The 12,010-nt window shown below is 46.2% G+C and overlaps 1 protein-coding gene across 3 annotated transcripts in view; it reads left to right on the top strand.

Moving 5' to 3' along the window:
• The window catches only part of LOC126253646 (rho guanine nucleotide exchange factor 10), a 579,883-nt gene that overhangs the window by 306,082 nt on the left and 261,791 nt on the right, over nucleotides 1-12,010 (top strand). The gene's annotated exons all lie outside the window — the stretch shown is intronic.

Raw genomic sequence — 12,010 nt, 5'->3', positions numbered from 1 at the left:
TGCCAGGATAAGGTACCAAAGGTCTTCCGATCGACCCACCATAGTCCTATGATTTTCCTTACTTTTATTTACCACTCTCCTCACTTTTGCAATGTTTTATAATGTGAACAGTACCGTGTTTCTCCGTGTTCGGAGCCCTCGTTTAAGTGTAGGTTCCATTATGTAACCGGTTGGTTAATTCAGTTCAAAGGTCAGAGGAAGGCAACGGCATACCCCTTCCAGTAGACCATGCCAGGTAAAGCCTTGTCGTGATCAAACCAACTTCAGGTTGACGGTAGCAATACCTTATACAGAAGTAGAGGTACATTGCGGGCCTCCTTCAACTAAATCTGTTTATACCGCTTCTGATTGTATCAGGCTATCGAATACTGCTGTGCAGTGCAAGGAGGCGAGAGTATTGTAACGCAGACGTATGTACTTGGTTCGTTAAATAAATAATTCCCTATCTTTTTTTACGGTCTTTAGTACATATAGAAAAGTCTTTTTAGGTACTGCATTTTCAATTTGATGTTTGCGAAGATAATTCCAACAGATAGGCAGAGCCTTAGTGAACCATCAGAATGCCCCCTACGCGAGACACTTTTTACAGGCAACGTTCTGTAATTGAATTCTTGATTGTGTAAAAAGAATCTATGGTGAACTTCCGTGAACGTGCGTGAGCTGTGTTTGGTGATGGTGCAGTTGATAGTATTGTTGGGCGATGGGTAAAGAGAGTCGAAGCACCAGGACGTGCACAAACATGGCTCCACGCTCGGGACCTCCTGGACTTAACGTTTGGGACCTCCTGACTTTGATGAATCGCGTAGGTGCCATCGTTCTTGCAGACTGGCGCCTCACATCTCATTTTGGTCTCCAGCTGTCGGTGAGAATTGGAAATATGCGTCCAGTGATTGAGCTTTGGATATTCAAAGTTGTGCTCAAGATGGGTTCCACGAATGCTCATAGCATACTAAAAGGTTCAAAGAAAAGCCATTTCATCTGAAATTAAAAGGAAGGTCAACGGTGGCCGTAATATTGATGGTTTATTGACAGCAAAATCGATTTTCAATCACATAACGATCATCTTGAGTGCTGTGGTGTACAAATCAAACACATAGGCACTGGTGTCAAGTTATTGTCAGTAACCAAAGCTAAGAAACGATCACAATAACTCATAATAATTGTGAGTGATCGTTTCTTAGCTGTGGTTATTGATAATAACTTGACGCCAGTGACCGAGCGAGGTGGCGCAGTGGTTAGCACACTGGACTCGCATTCGGGAGGACGACGGTTCAATCCCGCGTCCGGCCATCCTGATTTAGGTTTTCCGTGATTTTCCTACATCACCTTAGGCAAATGCCGGGATGGTTCCTTTGAAAGGGCACGGCCGCATTCCTTCCCCATCCTTCCCTAATCCGAGCTTGCGCTCCGTCTCTAATGACCTCGTTGTCGACGGGACGTTAAACACCAATATCCTCCTCCTCCTTGACGCCAGTGCCTATGTGTTTAATTTGTACACCACAGCACTCAAGATGATAGTTATGTGATTGAAAATAGATTGTGCTGTCAATAAACCATCAATATTACGGCGCACGCTAACCTTCCTTATAATTTCACGTATATGCTCTTTGTGCACACAGTACTCTATGGAGTCGCCAATCATTTCGTCTGAAGTGGTGGAACACACGAATAGTTACAGGTGACGAAACCTGGGTTGACAACTATCAGTCGGAAACTAAAAAGTCCCTGTCTGGAGTAACACCACAAGCAATTAGCAGAAAAGAAGAAATTTAAGGTTGTTCCCTCTGCTGGCGAGGACATGAAGACATGTCTTACGGGATAGTGATTGTATCATTCTCGTGGATGTGCTGCGAAAAGATCAATCACTATTTCAGAGGCGTATACGAAAACTCTGAACATCGCAAGAACAGTTTCCGACGTTTTCGGGCCGACAAGAATCCAAAAGAAATCTTGCTCCGACGCAGTACACGCCCACACAAGAAGTCAGAAACTGGGAACACATCGCTAAGCTGGGTAGGACATCGTTGCATCGCTCACTGTGTACCCCAACTTGGCGCCATCGAACTCCCGTCTGTTTGGGCCAATAAAGGATCCTCCGTGTGGGGCACACATTGGAGTGATGATAAGCTTAATTCATTCAGTAAACACAAGGCTGCGAGAACAGAGCAAGAGCTTTACCGAGAGGGAATAAGTGCTGTTATACCAAGGCTGGTCTAAGTTCATAGGAGGTGATGGAGACACTGTAGAAAAATAGTAAAGCTCAACTAAATGTTGATCGATATTGTCGTCAAATTGTAGATATGTTCCGTGACAGACATCGCGGGGCATTATTTATTGGACGATCCTAGTACACCAAAAGCCATTAAAATTGCTACACCAAGAAGAAATGCAGATAAACGGGTATTCATTGGACAAATATATTATACTAGAACTGACATGTGATTACATTTTCACGCAGTTTGGGAGCATAGATCCTGTGAAATCAGTACCCAGAACAACCACCTCTGGGCGTAATAACGGCCTTGATACGCATGGCCATTGAGTCAAACAGAGCTTGGATGGCGTGTACAGGTACAGCTGCCCATGCAGCTTCAACACGATACCACAGTTCGTCAAGAGTAGTGACTGGTGTATTGTGACGAGCCAGTTGCTCGGCCAGCACTGACCAGACGTTTTCAATTCGTTAGAGATTTGGAGAATATGCTGGCCAGGGCAGCAGTGGAACATTTTCTGTATCCAAAAAGGCCCGTACAGGACCTGCAACTTGCCGTCGTGCATTATCCTGCTGGAATGTAGGGTTTCGCAGGCATCGAATGAAGGGTAGAGCCAGGACTCGTAACACATCTGAAATGTAACGTCCACTGTTCAAAGTGCCGTCAATGGCAATAAAAGGTGACCGAGACGTGTAACCAATGGCACCCCATACCATCACTCCGGGTGATACGCCAGTATGGCGATGACGAATACACGCTTCCAATGTGCGTTCACCGCGATGTCACCAAACACGGATGCGACCATCATGATGATGTAAATAGAACCTGGATTCATCCGAAAAAAGGACGTTTTACCATTCGTGCACCCAGGTTCGTCGTTGAGTACACCATCGCAGGCGCTCCTGTCTGTGATGCAGCGTCTTCGGGTTGATAGTCCATGCTGCTGCGAACGTCGTCGAACTGTTAGTGCAGATGGTTGTTGTGTTGCAAACGTCCCCATCTGTTGACTCAGGGATCGAGACGTGGCTGCACGATCCGTTACAGCCATGCGGATAAGACGCCTGTCATCTCGACTGCTAGTGTGATACGAAGCCGTTGGGATCCAGCACGGCGTTCCGTATTACCCTCCTGAACCCACCGATTCCATATTCTGCTAACAGTCATTGGATCTCGACCGACGCGAGCAGCAATGTCGCGATACGATAAACCGCAATCGCGATAGGCTACAATCCGACCTTTATCAAAGTCGGAGACGTGATGGTACGCATTTCTCCTCCTTACACGAGGCATGAGAACAACGTTTCACCAGGCAACGCCGGTCAACTGCTGTTTGTGTATGAGAAATCGGTTGGAAACTTTCCTCATGTCAGCACGTAGGTGTCGCCACCGGCGCCAGCCTTGTGTGAATGCTCTGAAAAGCTTATCATTTGCATATCACAGTATGCTCTTCCTGTCGGTTAAATTTCGCGTCTGTAGCACGTCATCTTCGTGGTGTAGCAATTTTAATGGCCAGTGGTGTAGTTTGCTGAGGCGTCGCATTTGTCCATGTACTGCGTCGCGCGCGAGCGTGAGTGCTCTGGCGAACGGGAACAACCACCGTCTCTCTCTCTCTCTCTCTCTCTCTCTCTCTCTCTCTCCCCCTCCGGAGCGGCACTTTTGATATGTCAGACAGCTTTCTGTGGAGCGGCTGCGTCCGTCACAATAAGCGAGCCGCAACCGCTCCGACTAACTTGCTGTGCGGAATCCGAATGAAAGGCTTTCCTTAGGTTACGTGTCGTAAAACAGCGACTGTTTTATGGCTCTAACGGGAAGAGACCATTCGGTGCGTAGTCGGCGCATTTCTTCTCAGCGAATGCGGTTCACATTTCACCCTTCTGCCTCGAGGTGTCCACGGACTGAAAAGTTCTGTCGCAGCTGCCTGTCCGGGATTCTTACTATAAAGCAGAACATGCGTTTCAGGAGTCGCACAGTCATCGTCAGACGGAAACATAAGTTTTATCGTTTCTTGTTGACTAGCAGTGTGCATGGCGTTAGCGCTTCTTTTACGCCAAGGTGGAGAGGCAACATCCTGCGAGCCACCATTTTTGACGAATCAGTCGCGGGCGTCGCGAAAATAATTTCTGCGAGAAGACTTACAGCACTACACTTAAGTTTTCGGAAATTCTAGGAGAGCCGTCGTGACGCAGGATCTGTTTTAGAACAGGCGATATCGTTGGCACACTGGAGAAGAAGGAAAATTTATTTACACATATCAGGCGCGCTATCTAATAGTTTTCCGAGAAAGTAAAGGATTTTCTAGGCTTTGCATATAGACTCAAGGTGAAAAAACATTTGGGACGTAGCCAAATGATACATTGCCTGCGATTAGACTAGAGGCAACTGCCGTGCGCGGAGTGCAAATCACAATTCTTTCAATTTATTTTTTTCTTTGGATAACGAAATACAGCTGTCGTGGTGTATCTTCTTTTATTAAATAACATAACTTTTACTGAAAACAAGACGCGAAAATTGTCACTACACATGCCTACTCGCATTTATGATAGATATTTGATCCTTGGTGCAAACTGTATCATTTTATGTTTTTCTTTTTGTCACAAGACGTACCCTCTTTTATACTATCAAACATTGATAATATGGAGAAAGCCGGCCGCTGTGGCCGAGTGGATCTAGGTGCTTTAGTCGGGAACCGCGCGACCGCTATGGTCGCAGGTTCGAATCCTGCCTCGGGCACGGTTGTGTGTGATGTCCTTTAGTTTAAGTAGTTCTAAGTTCTAGGGGACTCATGACCTCAGGTGTTAAGTTCCACAGTGCTACGAGCCATTTGAACCATAATATGGAGAAATATTCAGAAATAATTGTGAGATTGCTGCCATTACTACAAAACCGAATCCAGAGACAATTACAGGATTCTACTTACTGATTGTTGATTCAAAAATGTAAAATAAAATGTGTAATAGTATTTTCGAGACATAAGTAATTATTACTATATACATAAGGTTCAGGTACCAATAATTTGCAGGTGACACTGTACGTCGTAACTTCTTCGCAGACAGCAAGAGGACTTGGAAGAGCATTTGAACGGAATGAAGAGCCTCTTGAAAAGAATTATGAAATGAATATCAGCAAAAGTAAAACGAGAGCAATGGAATGAACGGCCGAAAGCCTCAGGACCGGTTTTCACGCCTTCCTCCGTCCCTCCCTTACCACACAGTGTAGTTGGCTGTTGGAACATTGTTTCGGAGTAGGCTCTGTCTTGAGTGCAAAAACCACAGAGAGACGGCCTCCGAGGCCCATTTTTCACTGCTTACCGTAGGCGCTACCACTTGATAGAGATCTTAGGCGGTATCTCTAAAGATGCCGCCTCCAGTTTTGGATACGAACTGGCTTCTGGTATCGTGGAACCACTCTTTGTGCAAATTCAGATGAGTAGCAGCTATGCCTTGTCGTTCCTACTTCGGCCCCCCCCCCCCCCCCCTTCACCCATTATTACGGGAGTACGCCTCTAGTATGTGTCTCACGCGTTCAACGATGTTACGTGCTAAGAATTAAGTCGCTTACTCCCCTTTGTTCCGTATACTGTACTTCTTATGGCCAATCTCGAACGCTCTCTTCAGTTACTCCCAGTAGTACACCTCGTTTCATTGAATATACATTTATTTTTCGTTGTTTTGGTGTAGTGTTTCTATGTTTCGAACGTTCCCTCTAGCAGAAGAGCTTATCGACGAATAGCCCACAATATTGTGGGTTGATGTCATTATGTAGTGGAACAAGGATGTCTCGCATCTGATGTGTTCTAGAAAATAAGTATGCACTGATTCCTTGTTACTTGTTTCGTAGCTTCCTCTCTCTTCCTCTACCGAGGTTCAAAAAAATAGTTTGTGTGAATAAACAAATACAGGATGTATACGACCCGGGACAACCGGGAGATCCGGGAAAAACCCGGGAATTTTTTCATCCGGGAGAAAACCGGGAAAAAGCCGGGAATTTTCTAGAATTCCAGCAATGTTTCATTGTTTTAGTTTTCAGTTAAATTTTTTTGATTTTGACTGGTAAGAACCAATACTCCAACAAAGGGTATTACTATATCCCGCGTCTGCAGGATAATACTGCAGCAACAAAACATTAACAAGAGGAAGAAAAAACGGAAATAAAACTTAGGTGCAAAGGAAATCCCCCATATACAACAACAAAACATAGTGCTCATACAAGCGTCTGCCAACAGCAAAGTGTGTCAGAGGCTTTAGAAATACTGTGCACCGATTCATAACGACAAGTTGCCTCCGATGAGCGTGACGTGACAGCTGTTGACATTAGATTCCTTCGAGCAGTTGCGGGCGGGCACTTGTGAATGCGCAGTTGAGTCGCGTATGGGTAGTACCTGCTCCCGCTTCTGGCTACGGATGTGTGGCTGGGCGCCACTATCTACTATTGCCCCGGTTCGGAAATATCGGACATCCGAGGCTGATGCACAGAGCAGTCTGAGTTGCGGTGCGGGGGTGGGTAGTATCCACGTGACCTGTGTTTACGTTTAGTGATTTTGCTGTTTCCTCTTCATTTACTACTCTCACATCAAACAAAAACAAAACGGATTGCTGTGGCCGGGAACTATCAAATGAATTATGATACGTTCGCGTAATTACGGAAGGCTAAAATATGTTATTTTCAGGTTTTATTTCCACCTTTCTGACAGTCAAGCATTAATCACCTTGCAGAACAATGAAGTTATTTTTGTCGCTTTGCTAAAGATATTTGGCTTTTATTAATATTTTGCGCTGAGGCAGTCAATTTATTTGAAACGAAGTGTTTAATTTCACACAGTTGGCTAGTTTCAACTGTTCGCTGCATTTCAAGTGCACGTTTTCCATCTTCTATCTCGCATGGCATTATGCCATAGTACTCAAGAAAATTTACATCTGGATCTGGACATACGAATGTGCACTTTAAGCCCAATTATGCATTTTAGTATGGTTCACGAAATTCCGATGACCTTGACGTGTCCTCTGATGTCTTGTTTCTCTTGTGACATAGAGCAAGATCTTTTAATGTTTTACACGTACGAGAACACAGGCCTCCTGTGTCATCGTATCTGCGCAAGAGCGGTGAAGCCTGTTACCTGGCGCTATCTGGCAACTGCTGACACCAATCAGTTTCTAACAGGTCACGGGAAAACATTGCGGATGGTCGTTTGAAAAGCGTTACTTTCAAAGTAAATTTCATTTTAAACAAGATGAACCACATGCGATAATGTACGATGAATTTCTTAAATCACAGAGCGTCTGACTCTCAGTTAAAAATCAACTCTTTGAGGAAGACCACCTAGAAAAAATTCGAGCGCAGAAGATCAGACATTTACGTCGTTATTAAAAGTTTTACTGGCACATTTGTGTGGTATATCGTAAAGTCTAACACGCGCAAGAAAGATCAACATCATACGTGGAAGCTTAGCTTCTCTTGCAGCTTATTAATCTTAGAGACTTCGATGATATGTGAAACCTTTCTTTTTCTTGTAGCAACGTTATGTATATTAATTTAAACCATCAACTCTTCTTATTTGTGTGTTCGCGCTACTTCAAGAGTGATGTTGCAATGGCTGACTACACCACGTGTCCTATGCTGTCATCAGCTGGCGAGATCACGCGACATGAGCTATGACTGGCATACAAAAGCGCGCCGCAGTCTAGATTTCAATGCCTTGGAAAGTAACATACGGTGTTTGGTGGAATTCGAATTTATATCTTCCTAACACGAAAACATGCAGCGTACATGTTGCTGCTGCACATCAAAGATTATCTTTCCAAAACGTGTCTGTCTCCCCCCCCCCCCCCCCTCGCCCGCCTATGAGTGATGTTTTCTAAAGTGCCGGGAAATTCTACGTCGGCGTATAAAACCATAAACATTCAAAAGACTGATAAGTTTTACAGTGCCGAGAAAAAGTATACTCTCACATAAAACGGGGAAAAATGTATTTTCACCCGGGAGAAAGTGTATTTTCAACCGAGAAATCTGGGAATTTTTTTCCTTGTCCATGTATACACCCTGAAATATTTTTTCTACATTTAATATGCAGCCAGAAGGTCTAGAACACAGGTAATGGATCAGCCTAAGAGATACACTCCTGGAAATGGAAAAAAACACATTGACACCGGTGTGTCAGACCCACCATACTTACTCCCGACACTGCGAGAGGGCTGTACAAGCAATGATCACACGCACGCCACAGCGGACACACCAGGAACCGCGGTGTTGGCCGTCGAATGGCGCTAGCTGCGCAGCATTTGTGCACCGCCGCCGTCAGTGTCAGCCAGTTTGCCGTGGCATACGGAGCTCCATCGCAGTCTTTAACACTGGTAGCATGCCGCGACAGCGTGGACGTGAACCGTATGTGCAGTTGACGGACTTTGAGCGAGGGCGTATAGTGGGCATGCGGGAGGCCGGGTGGACGTACCGCCAAATTGCTCAACACGTGGGGCGTGAGGTCTCCACAGTACATCGATGTTGTCGCCAGTGGTCGGCGGAAGGTGCACGTGCACGTGCCCGTCGACCTGGGACCGGACCGCAGCGACGGACGGATGCACGCCAAGACCGTAGGATCCTACGCAGTGCCGTAGGGGACCGCACCGCCACTTCCCAGCAAATTAGGGACACTGTTGCTCCTGGGGTATCGGCGAGGACCATTCGCAACCGTCTCCATGAAGCTGGGCTACGGTCCCGCACACCGTTAGGCCGTCTTCCGCTCACGCCCCAACATCGTGCAGCCCGCCTCCAGTGGTGTCGCGACAGGCGTGAATGGAGGGACGAATGGAGACGTGTCGTCTTCAGCGATGAGAGTCGCTTCTGCCTTGGTGCCAATGATGGTCGTATGCGTGTTTGGCGCCGTGCAGGTGAGCGCCACAATCAGGACTGCATACGACCGAGGCACACAGGGCCAACACCCGGCATCATGGTGTGGGGAGCGATCTCCTACACTGGCCGTACACCACTGGTGATCGTCGAGGGGACACTGAATAGTGCACGGTACATCCAAACTGTCATCGAACCCATCGTTCTACCATTCCTAGACCGGCAAGGGAACTTGCTGTTACAACAGGACAATGCACGTCCGCATGTATCCCGTGCCACCCAACGTGCTCTAGAAGGTGTAAGTCAACTACCCTGGCCAGCAAGATCTGCGGATCTGTCCCCCATTGAGCATGTTTGGGACAGGATGAAGCGTCGTCTCACGCGGTCTGCACGTCCAGCACGAACGCTGGTCCAACTGAGGCGCCAGGTGGAAATGGCATGGCAAGCCGTTCCACAGGACTACATCCAGCATCTCTACGATCGTCTCCATGGGAGAATAGCAGCCTGTATTGCTGCGAAAGGTGGATATACACTGTACTAGTGCCGACATTGTGCATGCTCTGTTGCCTGTGTCTATGTGCCTGTGGTTCTGTCAGTGTGATCATGTGATGTATCTGACCCCAGGAATGTGTCAGTAAAGTTTCCCCTTCCTGGGACAATGAATTCACGGTGTTCTTATTTCAATTTCCAGGAGTGTAGAATGTAAAAACTTGGCCTAGACGTCTCTGAAACGCCTGCGCCACAAAGTGCGCGCGGAATGTGTTTCAGTGCGCGTGGGCGCGCCTGTGGAGTAGCCCGCGTGCTGGTACTACTGGTTTCGCCCGCGCCTGCGCGCAGCCTTTCGGCGCGGCCGCATTCCGCGCCTCCTCCACGACCGGTTCCAGTCAACCCTTCTCCCCCCCCCCTCCTCCTCCCCGCCGCGTCCTGCCCGTCAACACGGGCTGCCATCGGCCCCTGCGCTTCCGGCCAACAGGTGCCTTTCGCCAACGCCGACTCAAAGGAAGGCCTCGGCGCTTGTTGGTGACGTCACGTCAGCTAGGCACGGCGAACGCCAGGTCTGTTGCGGGCATACTCGTAATGGTGGTGTCTCCCTCTCTGACACAGGAAAATGTGAAACTTTTGGCGGTAGTTGACCGACACACATTGTTCTGAGAGATTTCTGCAATCAATTAATTGCGCAATTCATTACACTTCTTAACAAGTAGTGTACTCCTGAACTTAAATTTCCACCTGATTTAAGGATTGACATACAAAAACAACTTCATGGTACAGCAGCAACAGAATTCGTGCTTCTTTACCTTATTTGTATATCTGAGGAAGTTACGTTTGTACTGGGTTGCTTTTACAAGAAACTGTGAACATATTGGTGCTCTTCTTTAGGAATCTTGGTTGACTGTGGGGTGAGGAGCACTGAATGTTAATGAAATATCTTGCGATTGTACACGTCGGGGGAGAGGGTGGGCGACAGAAGAAGAGGCAAAAGAGAGATACTTGTTTTATTAAATAAAATTTTTTATCTTATATTCTCCTTTCAGTTGCAAGAGGGGAATATTTATATTTTCTAATGTGCATGTTTAAAAACGTTTAAGCTCAGCAGTATTTTCGGTGTATGAAGCTATTTTGTTTCCTGTTTAGAATTCCTTTCGTTGAAAACGACTGTAATCTAATGACTGGCAACAGTTGGACATTTACACATGTAAATTAGTTCACATTTCCAGTGACGATGTCAAACGAAAATAAATAAAAGAATCGAGTTAATTGTAAGGGGGTTGGGGTAAGTTTCGATAACAGAATGGATCAAGTAAGTATAGTTTCTTGAATGTAAAATTTCCGAAGCTTGCAATGGGGCAAAGCATCTTCTCATACTGATCTACGTTTGTTTCGACAGGATTCAGTAATACAGAACTATGATCTTCATTTGTAGCTTTACGATGGTAAGGAAATCTTTCATCTAAATAAAACTGCAGAATCCAAAACAATACCAAACATTTTGTCCAAAAATAAGAGATTTATAGTGATAAGCACGCCCAGGCGTTTCTGCTTGCAACAGACCTAACGTTCGCCGTGCCTAGCTGACGTGACGTCACCAACAAGCGGCGAGGCCTGCCTTTGAGTCGGTGTTGGTTTCGCGCAGTGGCTTGGCTTGCTGGCTCCCTCGCTCTCGAAACGACCGCTTTAGCTCGCGGGGCGTGGAGGCGTACATTGTCCTAACGTTCGCTGCACTCCACTTGGCCTAGCAAACAGGGCAAACCTTGCCGTAACAAGTTCACCGCTCTTAACGCTGAGTGCCAAATGCTGCCAAACTACATACCACGGCCCACCTTAGTGGTCGACCACCGTGGGCACGTAGTGACTTCTGGGACGTAATGCATTGAGTTTACTGTTTGCGGTTTCTTTGTCGTCAAATTGGCTAACAGGTAGTGGTGTTTCGAAGGCCTTGATCCAACTTCTGACGAGATTAACAGGTTTTTAATGCGCTAATCGTAACTCTCTCGGTAGTGACATGTTATAGTTACGTTCAATTTTTTCGAGTTTGTGTAACAAGCACTTGCCCGCGAAAGGCAAAGGGCCCGAGTTCGAGTCTCTTCATGCTGCTTTTGATGCTGTACAGGTTTATGTGATCCCCGTGCATAAGACATCAGTTGCCAACATTACTGGTTACGCAGATAATGTGTCAGCACTACAACCATATGTCTTAAAAGATTTTTTTATTTTTACTGTTCTTGCGGAGGTTTTTTAATTGTTCAGGGTCAATTTCCAATCTTCGCGCCTTATGTAAATCGTTTTATAATTCGTATTGATGTTCTGTCGAGTTAACTACATGTTAAACAACAGCATCGTCTGCAAACATCTTAAGAAGATTGCTCATATTGTGTACTAAATAGTTAATACGGATTAAGAACTTAAGAGGGGGCGATAACACTTCCCCGGGCAACCCTATACATCACCTAAATATC

Source organism: Schistocerca nitens, chromosome 4 (genome assembly GCF_023898315.1).
Source record: "Schistocerca nitens isolate TAMUIC-IGC-003100 chromosome 4, iqSchNite1.1, whole genome shotgun sequence".
Lineage (NCBI taxonomy): Eukaryota > Metazoa > Arthropoda > Insecta > Orthoptera > Acrididae > Schistocerca > Schistocerca nitens.
This window is presented reverse-complemented; position numbering and strand designations above follow the sequence as displayed.